This window comes from Chrysoperla carnea, chromosome 4 (assembly GCF_905475395.1).
Source record: "Chrysoperla carnea chromosome 4, inChrCarn1.1, whole genome shotgun sequence".
In the NCBI taxonomy this organism is placed as follows: domain Eukaryota; kingdom Metazoa; phylum Arthropoda; class Insecta; order Neuroptera; family Chrysopidae; genus Chrysoperla; species Chrysoperla carnea.
Window position 1 is genome coordinate 47,718,370 of NC_058340.1, and position 14,653 is coordinate 47,733,022.

A 14,653-nucleotide genomic window follows, 5' to 3' on the forward strand; every position below is an offset into this window, starting at 1 on the left:
ATAAAAAAGGAAAAAATTATTTAATTGAATTATAAGAAACTTTTCTAGCTAAAATAAAAACCCTCTAATTATACGCTAATTTGCACAGTATTTTAAAAATAATTATTTATTATTGTTGCTTTTATTTAGTTATAACGATCATGAAAATAGACTTACACAGTTATAAAAAATTTTTATTGCAATTATTTGATCCAATAAAAAAAGTTAATAGATTCAATTTTTTCACTTAAATGAGATGGTTATATCAATATAATCAATCACCAGCATTAATATTTCAAATATTGACGTTTTTCCAATAATATTCATCGTTAGAAAATCTGTGACGTAATTAGAGCATTCAGCAAACAATCAACTATTTTTTACTTCTAATATAGTTCGCGGTGTTGCAATATTATTAATTAAAATGTATATGTTTGAAAAAAATTGATTTACTGGCTGTAAAAATAACACTAAAAATAAAAATATAAAAAATAAGGCACAAATTCTCTTTATCCGGCATTTTTGCCTTAGATGATTGAGTGCATATTCTGAAAGTATCACGTTTCTAATCGTACGTAGCCTTAACATTAAATTTAGCCATAACATGTTTGACGCTATAACCACATTTTAACATTTGAATTGCATCACGTTTTTGTTGCAAATTTCATAACTGTACGAATTCGTTTTGGAAAAAAATGTTGTAAACGATTACTCTATGCGTGTCCTATTATAAAATATTTATTTTTAAATAATAATCTTTTTAGGATTGAAGTAAGTCAAATGAGAAAAACCATTTTTCAGAGGGTTAAACGATGATCACATTTATGAAAATACGAGTATATATAATCAGGTCACAACGACAAGGATAGAAACTTCAACAAGCATTGTTTACATAATGAGTGAAACAAATATATGCATATGTAGACAAGGGTAAACGGACGATAACGAACATTCGTTATTCTCATATCCTTCGTATTTTATTACTTTTCGAAATCACCACTTCCCACACTGGTTGCACTAATGACGTTAATGAGATGTAATAACGTAAATTTAAAATATTATCCAATTTATATTGGATATTAACAAGTGAAAATAACAATTAACAGAGTTAATTGTTTAAATACTTTGAGTAGCTTATCAATATTTGAACTGATTATAATTATTAAGATTATTTATTAGTTAGTTAGTTTTTTGAATACTTACATTAATGTGTTCAAGCGTTATAAACTTTAGACTAAATTTAATAAATGCTTCATAGAAGGAAAATTAAGGTAGATAAACTGGCAAAGCAATTTAAACCATGTGTTAAAGAAGTACAATTATGAAATTATTATCATGGTCAAATCCAAAAAGCCATGAAGAACCGTGAATTTTCATTAAGATAGATCGCTTTTCACATTATAAGCAGTAGTATTAATGACCCAAATTAAAATAAATAAATTAAAGATTTCGAAACAAAAAAAATTTTTAAAAATAAATAATACTATTGATTAAAATTAAATTGAAGTAATACAAATTAATGAATTAAATTTAATTAATATTCTTTAGTAATTATGATTTATGAATAAATGTTTGGATCATCAAGAATCGAGGACAAGGTGAATTTAATTTTAAAAGAAATGAAGAGGTTTTATTTTTATTTTGTTCAACTCTAACAAAAATCGAATTATTTTTAATCAAAATAAATAAATTGGTGGCCATTAAAAAATGGTGGCCACAAAAGGGAAACGTAAGAACTAAGAGCGAATGTTCGATCTAAATAATTTTTGAGATGACTTTCAGAATTCATCAACTTTACCATAATGTTTTAGTCATATTTTCTATTAACAGTTTTAAAGGATTCAGTACCTCAATTGATTACTCTTCCGTACACTATTTCACATTTATTTTGTGAGTGTATTTCAAATCAAAGATAATGAAAGCGTTCAGGGTCTAAGTGTAGCATAATGCGACAAAAGCGCGTTTATCGTTCGTTTTAGCAATACACTGTGTTAATTAGAGCTAAGAACACAAATGTTCAGAGCTTCAAAACACGTTAGACGCTCATTTAACATCAAGCAAATCTAACATGTTGGGAAAAATACATACATTAAAATTGACGCTTGAGCGATGTTGTAACATGTGCTCAACCAAAAATTAGAGTATTTTCTGCATGTTCATTCGAAACCAAAAAAAAAATTGAAAATTAAGGTTTTTAATAATAACGCTCTACGATAAATTTTATTGTTTCATAACTTACTAATTATTTCAATTTTCGATAGTTCTTTGTTTACATCATCATATTCGAGTAAAAGTGATATTACACAGGGTGCTTTTTTAAGATGCCATATGCTTGAAACTCAAATAAATTTAATCGAGGAAAATGCTTCAAACGAAAAATGTTAGTTTCAAAGGCACACATCTTATACCGGCATCGAATTCGATTTTAGTTTTCAGGTTCATTTAGAACCTCATTCTGCATCATAAAATTGTTCTTTATAAAAACGCAAACATTTTTTTGTAAAGCGAATAATTTAGACAGTAATTGATTGAAATGAAATGATGAAAATCTAGCTTTTTGTGCGTTTGTTGGTCTTTATAGAAAAAACAAACCACTTTTATTGGAAACCTTTTTTTTTTTTTTGAAGATTGCCTAGATTTCGCAGAAACAATTATACGAAATAGCCATTTTGATAAGAAAAAAAAGTTTGGATAAAACTTTCCAGTCTAAACTGTACGGCTTGCGGCAAAACATTTTTCGAACAAAAATGTTACTTTTTTAATCAATAACAATTTTCTAAATTAAAATGTTCATGTATTTGCTACCGAATATGGAGTAAAGACAGCTTTTCATTGAGCTTGAAAACCTAGATCAAGTTTAATATGTGCACCTACACACCCAACATTTTTCGTTTGAAGCATTGTTATCGATACCAATTATTTTTCAAGTTTCAAGCATATGTCAACTTAAAAAAGTCAACCTGTATAGTAAATGATGTATAGTAACAGTAAATGTTAAAATTTACGAAAGTGGCGTTTCAGGAAGACCTTAAATATTTGAAAGTTTGAAGTCTATTAGAGAATTTTATAAATAGTAAGCGAAAAAACACTGTTTTTAGTATTATCATTTAAATATTTTGAGAAATTAAACAAAAATTACTACTTAATTTTGTACTTAAAAGTAAAAATAAATTTTTTCCCCTAAATCACAATATCTGTGGTATAGTATTATACCATATTTGGTCCTTTTAGCCTCAACGACTCAAGCTTTTACAATTTTTTTTTTCTAATTTAAGACTAAAAGGAAATTTAGTTTTATAACGTGCCCATCATATTCATATTCGTTTTCTGACATATTATTGTCATATGATTTACACCTGCTCTGCAATTTTTAGCTCGTTTATCTTATCGGGAGGTATTCACTGTATCATAAAAAAAACGCACGGATTTACATAGAGATATAATAAAATGTGCGTTTTTTGTGACACAGAGTGTACCTTAATTTTCAAATAAATAATTTGACCCGAACAGATAAAAATAAACAAACTAACGAAACACAAAGTGAAGTTAAATAAAACTTATTAAAAAAGAAAAAATGCAAATACTATTTTTGACGTACGATTTAAACAACAATACATACACATTCCCGCCAAAAAACATTGATAAATAATCAAACTTACCACAAAAATATTGAATACAAATTCAACAATGATTTAAAACTTGAATTTTCGCATCGAATGAAACGAACAATTATAATTTATAAAATATATAATTTTTTTTGAACAGATTTATTTTAGAAAAATATAAATTCTATTAAACATTATTAGTAAAAATAATAAGCTTGGTAATAATGAGCTGCGATTAAGTGAAAACAGACATTTTTTTTTATTTATTATATTGAGAGATTATAAGTCTCCCACATCACATACAGTGTACAGTACAGTACAGTGTAGTGAATAGAAGTGAATGGACGGACTACAGGGCGCACATAGGTCAATGAACTCTATTCCATTTCATATATTATTATTATATTTACTCTTTCTATAAAGTGTATTATATGTGTACAGTGTTATAGATAAAGTCTCACTAGGTAATATCATCATTCAACAGCGAGCGTAATATAAAAACCAAAACTAAATTTAGACTTTAATGGCTAATGTTGGTTAGCTAGAAATTTTCTGGGATACTAAAAGGAGCTTTATAAAATTGACCGTTCAAAATCATTTTGTTTTGGGTTAAGAATCAAGATTATTGTACGTTGTTTAGTCCAACAAAGAATCTGGTACCAAACATAACTTCTATTTCAAAATTATATGATTCAATCACATACCATTTTAATTAATTAAATACAGACTTTTATGACAGATGGTGTTGGTTAGATAGTTTTCAGGGATAAAAAGGAGCTTTATAAAATAAAAAATTCAAAACATTTGCCGTTGGAATCGAACTTACTATATTTTAGGATACGGCACGTGAAAAAACCCATGAGTCAATGTGGAGTATTTTCTCTCGTAGGACATGTATCTAGCAGAGCGGCCAATTTTCGAGATAGAGGGGAATGGGGAAATAAAATCATTAAAAAATGAAAATAGTTGAGGCTTCTTGCGAAATAAGATTCCTAACGACCGCACAAATGTTGCGTAATGCTAACAGACGTATCCCCCCTCAATTCCTGACTAATATCAATCATACCACGTTATCCTTTTTCGGTAGTTTGGTATGAGGAGATAACAGCAGTATGTAACGTTTGTGCGATTATTAGGGAGCTACTTTAGTAAGGGGCATAAATTTTTCTCAATTTACACTAATTTTATTTCCCTCCTTCCCCTTCTCGAAAATGGCCACTCACTTGTCACGCGGCAGAAAGTTAGGGTTCATGAATTTTTTACGTGCGATATTCTAGAATACTATACTTACCATACTCTAAACTTGATAACTTTAATATACCTTTGAAAAAAAGACAGGGTCTATGAAATTACTAGATCGTTAAAAGAGTAGGCTATTTTTATTTATGGTTTCTAAATGTCTTTTTATTCAATGTCTGTTGAAACTCAGTTTAAGCCAACTTTAAGAATATCTAAGTTCACGTATGCTTTATTTAATAATATATCGGTGAAGGACTATAGAAACAAAATAATTAAATGAGTTGATTGAACTTTGATTTTTCTAGTACTATCCCATACTTGTCCGATACTCATATAATAAATAGCTTTTATTAAAAAATAATTATATTATCACAAAATTAATTATCTATGATCGTAATTAAAAATATCGATGATCGAAAAAATACAGACCAGCAAAATCTTTTTGTTTCATCTACAAATTTTTGGTTAATTATGTTTATTATTATTAATTAGGGAGTTGAATCCAAAAATAATATCAATTTCCGTCAGATTTCGTCTTGCACATTTTAAAAAATCAAAAAAAAAATCGATTAACTGAAGGTGTTAGTACAGATGATAGTAGTCCCTGAAATTGAATTGGATGATACTAGGGATGCTACCAGCCCCTGAAATATTAGTTAACCTTTATATTCTTTAAAACATCTTCTTGATACTTCTCCGAACACGCTTTAACTTTTCATCTTTTGTCTGTCGCATGAGTTATCACAAACTAATCAAGTATCGTTAATTTGGTGTGATATGATCAAAAGAGTTTTGCAAGAAAACCTGACAGCATAGACGTTTTTTAATGGTTTAACATGTTTTAGTAAGTCAAAATCTATAAGAAGCAGCTAAAATATCTTGTATAGTTTTTAAGTTACAGCCATGTGTAATGGATGCAGCTATGCAGCTTGGCACTGCTGCATAGAAAAATTTTTATCTGAGAAGGATTATTTCTTCAAAATGTTTTCAACAATACTACGTTTCGATTTTCAATCAAAATTTATCAAGATTGCAGTTTATGAAAATGGGCGGATATTAAAATAGTTTGTTTTTTGACATTTGGTAAGGGAACGCAAAAAACGTAATAATGTCTCTATTATCAAGATATATTTAATGTATTGATGAAACGGAAAAAATATATATATTGGAATAATGCTTTTAAAGTGTTCAAGATACCCCGTTTTTTCAAGGTTCACACACAATTCATAAAAATTTGGAAAGAGTTAGCCTTTTGTCAAACTCAAAAACGAAAAGACAAGTGTAAAATTTTTGCAGTGGGTTATATACTCTATATGTGTGTTATAAGTGCCTGTACCAGGTAAATTTGATGTCGAATGAGGAATAAATGGGATGATATATGATGGATATCGATACTCACGAAAATCTATCTTTTAAATCGTAAAGCTCACCTTACAAATATAACAAATGTTATAGAAAGAATATAGACAGGCGTTATAAAACAAATATATAGACAAGTATCCAATATAAATATTATCAAACATAATAAATGAGAGGTCTAGGATATTTTGAAATAAAGTGCAGTTCGCCACCAAATTAGCAACAGCAAACATACACAGTGAGAGTAATTACGATTAGCTAACTCATACTGCTAATGACTACTTGTTAGTCGAAATTCGTATTTATAAAATAAAAAAAATTGTTCTAGGAAATTGGGGCAAAGTTCGAAATTTAAGTACCCAATAATTATATGATCATCCCATTAATTTTGGTAAGCAACCATGAGTATCAATATAGGCATATCATACCTATTTGTAACTTGCTTATGTTTGTTATTCGAAGTTCGCTGATGTTTGCTATATAGGAGTAGCTGCCAACAGCTTAAAACATAGCAAAACTTTCAAAGACAAAATACATTCATTTATTAAACAATAACAACTTTCGTTTGAATTTCGCCGTAATTTCAGTACAAAATCAAATCTTACTAAAGCCTGTCATGCTTTCTCATATTTTCTGTAATTTTACAATGTTAATATTTCAAACGTTCGTATCCTAGTATATGTAGAGTATTTAAACAATTAACTCAGCTAGTTGTTATTTTTATATGTTATAAATGACATCCATTATATGTTTACCCTTGAATTAGACTCAAATAATAATTAAAACGTAACGTTATTTATTAATTTTCAAGTTCCTTTCAGACATTTATTAAATAAATAAATTTTATAATTAAATAATTCAACAATTATAATTATATATCCTCTCTTGTGGCCTTATGTTTATTTCATATGTATGTAGATATATGTAATAATCTATTAGTACACATCCTTTTATCCAAAAATATAATTGTGGCGGTCATTGAATGCCATTGTACCGCTTATAGAAAGGTTTATTTGTTATTTATTTATCAGTTAATGTTTACGAAAGTAGATAATGGTATTAAAAACTTTAAACAGAACATAAATATTAAAATCGTTAGAAATTAAAAATTTTAATAAACAAGTGAAAACAAACAATTGACTGAGTTAATTGTTGGAATACCATGTATAGACAATGTTGATTACTCTGTCACATTACACATATATACATGTCACACATATATAACTGATATTCCCATATAATACATACTATACAATTTGCGATCTCACGGGTAAACAGTGCTGTTTACGAAAAATTGTTCAAACAAAAGTTGTTTAATTTTTTTATAAGGAACATTTTTTTTATATTTAAACTTTTGTTCTATCTTTACAAGATGAGTCCTACGGACCCAAGATCCAATTGACCTATGTTACTCATTTACGAACTGGATCTCACTTTTTACGTCCTAGAACACGCTTACGGACAGACATTTCCTAAATTTTAGAAAATTTCACAGTGACAACCTTTCCAATGGAAGTGCAGGGTACTGTTCAATCAAGCAATTAAACTTATTTTTTTTTAATATTTAGATTTATGAATTTCTTACACGCTAACTCACAATTCACTAATTGAGAATTTCAATTTTAGGATGAATATGTAAAAAAAAATTTACCTAACCTCTTATTGCATGAATCAACGATGCTAATAGAAGAACCACTACTATGATCTACAAGTTCATTGTGCTTTGACATTTCATTATTACTAACCGTTGTTCTACGAATTCGATACAGAGTTGATTTAATCGAATCTTGCAATGGGAATTTTGTTAAAATATCATGGGAGGACAATGGCTGAATGATATCGTCTTGAACAATTCTTTGAATCGACACATTATTCTCATGACGGGCTCGTTGCTTGGCCCGTACACATTGTTTTCGAACATGCATAGTTGTCATGTTTGGAGCACACATATGCGAAGTTGTACGTATTATAGTCACTTTTGTTGGTAGATCTTGATCAAAATTTAACGTGGTTAAACGTCCATTACACTTTTGAGATTTTTCTTTTAAACATGCCCAGTATGCGAGACTATTTTTACTTCTACGATGTAATCGATATTCATAGCCATTATACGCCACTAAAGGTTTGTTTTTACTAGTAACAATAACCATTGCAGTTTCCATTTTCAAAAAAAAAAGAATATGATCACATAATATTTTATCACTATTTGTTGGTAACAGTCGATATATTGAATAAATAATCACTACCACTTATTTAATAGTGACCTTGGTACCAGGTTGTCCGCATTTGCCACTCCTCGCATCACATAAACTGAGAGTATTACCTGCGTCGTTGATCCCTTACGGCTTACATCAATATCCCACGTCCGCAAACAGTGTACCTATTTAATGTATATATTTTTATCTACAAACGACACGTGCGCAAATTGTACACTGTATGTGCATATTAGTGTGGATTGTGCATACGGAAGAGCAATCAATTCGCCAATTATAATTTATATTAAATTTTTTAACCTATATTTCCGTTTTCTTGTTTACAATTTTTTAATTATGTTTTAAATTTTTTAGCAAAAATTAATTAATTTTATTGTTATCAGTTAACAATTAATAATAATAAATTATTTGGTTTAATATTTTATAGGGTGGTCTGAAATCTAAGGAAAAAATCAATTATATCTGTTTGAAATAACTTATAAATAAATTTATTTGTACGCATATGCAAAAATTAAGAACTAAGTTTTGGAGATGCATTTTAATCGTGCCAGAAATTTTTCTTCTAAGTAATGTATTGTTAAAACAAATGTTTTGTCATTTGGGGGAGAAAGTACATTCGTGATATCAGATTTTTCTTATAACTAGGAAGTTTCTTGGTCAAATGAAGGCCAACCATATTTTTCAAAGATTTATTTCTCTTGGTAAACAATATGAAAGTTTTGTTAGATTTTTTTCTAGGCTTTATTTTGGGATTTTTTTTATTAGAAAATTAAGAAATTCAAAACTAGCACAACAAGTATAAACCTTCTCTTCAGGTGTGGTTTCGCGTGGAGGGTAATCTGAAACACTTTTTGCTTCATCGTGTTATTTTGTTAATTTTCAACTTAGTTCCTTGTGAAATTGGAACGGTGAGTAGATGCCACAAAAAAATATATTTCGGCAAAATAAAGCTTTCTTGCCATAAAATTAAATTTTAAGCCTTTTTTACTCTCGCAAAAAAAGTCAGCTATTTTGGTGACGTAACATTGGTAAAAACAACAGCCGTGTATGTAAATATTATAGGTATAAATAATTTTGATGGTAACATAACTTAAAATTACTATGAAAGCCATCAACAAATTATGAATTAATGTATATTATTTTATAAAGTTTGTTGTTGTATTTTTTCCGCGTTATTATCGAAAACTTGCACATCCTGTATGTAAATTTTGGAAGGATAGGAAATGGATAAAGCATAAAGTAAGTAAAAGTAACTATAAACACATCGAATTATTTATAAAACATTGTTTATTACTTGGATTGGCACAACGAAAGATAAATAATAAATATTATGAAAAGGTGACCTTTCTGATATCACACAGGTACTATGTTTGTGCCAATATGATGCTGTTTTTTTATATAAAAAGTGTTTTATAGATATACTCCGACCGCCATCACTTTAACTTTGGACGGTTTTTTTTTTTAATAAGCCGCCAGTTATTTTTGCGTACATCGGGTTCAGAATTTTTTCATTTCACTCATTTTGGTATCTTTTTTCTTTCATCCAAAAGTAGGCGAAAATTTTGTAAATGAAAAAAATTTATTTTACATATAATTTCTACAACTTTTTTTAATAGGTCTCCAGTTTTGATTGTATCGTGATCAGAACTAGGTACCAAAATGATCGGAGTAAAATCATGATGCACTTAAAAATAACCGGGAACCTATTATCCAAAAATTATATAAAAAAATTATTTGTAAAATAAATAAATAGTTTTTTTTAGGTAAAACAACATTTTAGATGAAAAAAAGGTGTCAAAATGATCAAGTAAAAATCCAGAACATCAGGCACCCAAAAATAACCGGGGATATATTTAAAAAAAGAAACGACCAAAGTGAAATGAGTGGCAGTAGTACTATACGGGATGTGTAGAATTTAGACTATTATAAGAGTATTAACGCTTGAAAAGTTCAAATAAAATAAAAGCTGATAAAATGAAGGAAGCGTGTTGATACTATTTTTCATTACGATTTAAAAGACATGATTTATGTAACAATCGAATATTTAGGTTGCCAAGAATATCTGACTGTATATAGTGTTGATTCCCAAAGTTGGCATAGGTATATGAAGCTAAGTTCGTTACAACAAAATGGCTAAACGGTACCTTGTAAAATGGATATTCTTTATTAAGGTAAATAATTTTTTTCTGAAATTGTTAAACAATAGCGAATTTCAGATTATCTGCTTTTCTGGTATTTTAAATGATTACCGCACAGTGAATTTGTTTCATTGCCGGTAACCGTTTATAATACCAGACAGGTTATCGGGCATCAAAACACTACTTGAAAGTCGCTATTTTTAACAATAGCAGAAAAAATAGTACGTGTATTTCGTGGGAAACGCAAATTCCCGGACTCTTATGTTTTCTGGGCTTTACTGGCGCCTCGGCCAGCAAATTCCACAGTCGTCAGGGAATGTATTGCTTTTTATACTAAATACACAAAATACTATTCGACGATTATCATTTTTCTATTTCAGTTAATTTTTAACTAAAATTAGACCGGAAAGAATAATCTAATAAATCTGTATTAGTGGCTCAATTTTGAATGTAAGGTCTAACAACTTCAGAATCAAACCAACGCCTCTTAAGTCGACAAACTCAACCCAACCAAATCGTAATTACAATAATACTCTGGGTCTATCAATTTTGCGGATTATTTATATTAACTATGACGTTAATTCCGAAAGTAAACGCTGTTGGAAAAACTTAATTATGAATCTTTATTTGCTTTCACGAATTTCTCGCATCAAGATTCTTGTCACACAAGAGAAAATGCTTCTATTCTTATTCCTAATTCAATTTAAATTCATAAAAACGCCACTATTAGTAGTCACGCAATATTTCATTACTTTCCTTCTTCCACCCACGTCAAGCTAATTCATATTTTCCGTAACTTCTTGCAAGTATAACGTCACAATTGCTTTATCCCTCTCCTATAAATAATTAATAATTTTAAAAAACCCAACAAAATGAGAGAAAAGTAAAATTGTTAAACAGCGAGCGTTTCCTTAAACCATACCCCCCTTGTCATATTTCGTCACGCTCAGAAAATGCCTACCCCTCACTTCTCTCTATTTGCGTAATGCATTTTATGTAAGGTCCCCTAGTAGATAAGATCAAATTGTTAGTTTAATATAAACATAAGAGGAGAGGCTATTCGATTATGCTCACAAAAGATAGAAACTCCTTTAAATGTAAGAATTTGTAATTTAACCATCCCACTCTATATGATCTGAATACAAAAGGCAGCACAATTATAAAAATACATATCTTCCATTTAATTTGTGCCTAATAAATTAAAAAGGAAATGGATTTAAACAATTGACAATAAATATTTTTAATATGACTAACAAAATTATTGTTACAAGTGGCTACTACGCACTTTATCACACAATTCCTTGTGAAAAAGAATCATTAAAAAAATTATGTAGTATCAGAAAAATTAAATAGCAATAGCAAAAAAAAAAAAACCATGAATGTGTCATGGGACATTGATGTATTGTAAGTTTGGGTAGGTTATATTGGCTGTCCACGAAGTACACACTTAGGCTATAGAACCCATGTAATACCATATATGTGTTTTACCACCTTTTATCAGCTCCTCATTTATTTTGAGACAACTATTCCATCACAACTATTAATTATATTGACAAGGTACATCCACGAATGGAATTAGTTACGCTATAAGCAACTGAGCTTTTAGGGTTGACGATATTGGTGTAAAACTATAAACTGTCTCTAGAGTTTCTACTCTCTATAAAAAATATCCAACTTTTTTAAAGTCGGTTAAAAATTAAATAGGAGATATATATGTATGAATGGATACGATTACTATTCTTAAAATGGCTAAGGAAATAATTATATTCATCAAAATTACTTTTAATTTAATTCGATTATGGTCCCAAGTGAATAACTTCTAAAGTATGCAAAATTTTTTATACAAGATAATAATAATAATGTTGTGACTGACTACATGATTGTGATTATGTAAAAAAATTAATGTGGGCATCAGATGACTTTCTTCTACGCTTCAAACGGACAGGGCTAGTCAAAATGAGTCTATCAAATTTTACCACGTGTAATTTTTATATTCTACTATTTGTTTTTGTAATTGATGCGAGATATCAAAATTTTTTTGTATCGGTTCGTACCAGTTGGTACAAATGGGAAGGTATACACAGTTAGATATTACAAGAATAACAATCATAGAAATAATATCATAGAGCTGTACAGACATCGGAAACGGATAAGTGAATTCTGATCGAAGTGAGAGCTATACGCCCCTGTTTTATTGGTCTATCTCTACTGCGATCAATCGTTTAGCGGCTACTTTGCAGCTCTATGGTATTATCTCTATGATAAAAGCATTCTTAAATCCAAAATTTTAAAGTCAATTTAGTCAAAATAGATTCAAGGGTGTATTTTTTGCGATTTAAAACTCCCTTCATTTCATATAAAGCACGTTTGCTTAGTACCAGGAAGTAATGTTCATTCGAATTCTAATATAACAAGAGCCAAATCTGTCAAATCCCGTAAAAGGTGGCTTAGCGAATTAACTCCTCCTTCACATAACCAAAATTGATTTCAATAATTTGTTAAGTATTTCAAGCATCATAGTTCACAATATTTTAAACAGCCTTCATGATACCTACGATTTAAAAAACCAAAAATAGTAGCTAAAAACTTATTCGAAAACTGAAATTCGCTAAGCCACCCTTTGCCAACATCGTCGGTGCGAAAGCAAAATGACAACAACAAAAATTAGTTTTTCAGATGAATAGTACAAAAAGGCCTATAAAAACCTTTTATCAATAATATTTTAAAATCGGTATTCTGAAAAATAAAGATCTTTGAATTTGTGTCACTTTTCTTGCCCAACGTACTAAACGTAAGAAGTTCAACGTTAGTATGATCAAAATTTAGCAGGCATACTGACAATTAATGAACTCTTTGACTTTAAGGTACAAATTCTCTAAACTCTACTAAACACAAATAAAAGATTTTAATTATAGGCATAAAATTATATTTGGTAATAAAAATAATGGACAAGCAATAAAAATATAAGAACACTTTTCGCTTTTTTACCCAGTTCAATTGAATAAATTTTATTGTATTACTCAGATTGTAATATTTTATTGCATGTATATCGATTGTGTGTCATTATATTTAAATTCCTAGTTTTTTATTTATTATGATATAAATAGCATAAATATAACACACCAACACAGAAAAACCGCAGGAGTATTTTTTTCAAAGTGTATTGAACTTATTTTTAAGCATTACAGCATAATTTGTATCACTATCTCATATGTGAATATATACAGTGTGTTCAAAAAAACGGCCATACTTTGGGTCTTAAGTGTTAATCAAATACAGTAATTGTGTTATAAAAAGTAAACGAATTCTATTCTACCCCCACCCTTTATGCGCTCCCCTATACTTTAGCATTTCGCGTCGTGTCCGCCAGTCGTCACGATAACTCAAAAACGAAAAAACATATCAAGTTGAAATTTTATTTTCAAATTGAAAGTTCATTTTATAGCGTGCTTAGGACGTAAAAAATGAGGTCGAGTTCTTAAATGAGCAACATGAGATAGAACAAAAGTTTAAATATAAAAAATGTTTCTTATAAAAAAATAAACAACTTTTGTTTGAAACATTTTTTCGTTAACATCACTGTTTATCCGTGAGAGCGCAAATTAGTATGTATTATATGGGAATATCAGCCATGTATGTGTGACATATGTCAGTATGTGTAGTATCACAGTGTAATCAATACTGTCTATACATAGTATTTCAACAATTAACTCAGTCAATTGTTTGTTTTCACTCTTTTTACATTCAAATCCGTTTTTGAAAAAATCAGTTAGAAACTTTTTAAAAAATCACCTCTATATACTACAACATTTAATTAACCACCAAATGATAGGACTTTCATAGATAAACGAATGTTTACAATATAAATCATAATTGTTATGAAATACATGTTTAGAATTTTAATTACACTTAAGTAAAAAAAAAATAGCAAATTTAAATTAATTAATTTTTTCAAAGATTCATTTAAAATTGTTCTTCATAACAATCCTTGCATGGCCCTCATGCAGAGTGACCAATATTCGGCCGCTTATATAGAACCTAAACAATTTTTTATTTAGAAAATTCTCGAATATCTACCTTTTTTTTTATTCTATTAGGAAGATAAAAAACAAAACACAAA

At 28.9% G+C, this 14,653-nt stretch overlaps 1 protein-coding gene across 3 annotated transcripts in view; it reads right to left on the minus strand.

The window, feature by feature from the left end:
- The window catches only part of LOC123298562 (probable WRKY transcription factor protein 1), a 54,922-nt gene that overhangs the window by 4,576 nt on the left and 35,693 nt on the right, over nt 1-14,653 (minus strand). The window lies entirely within an intron of this gene.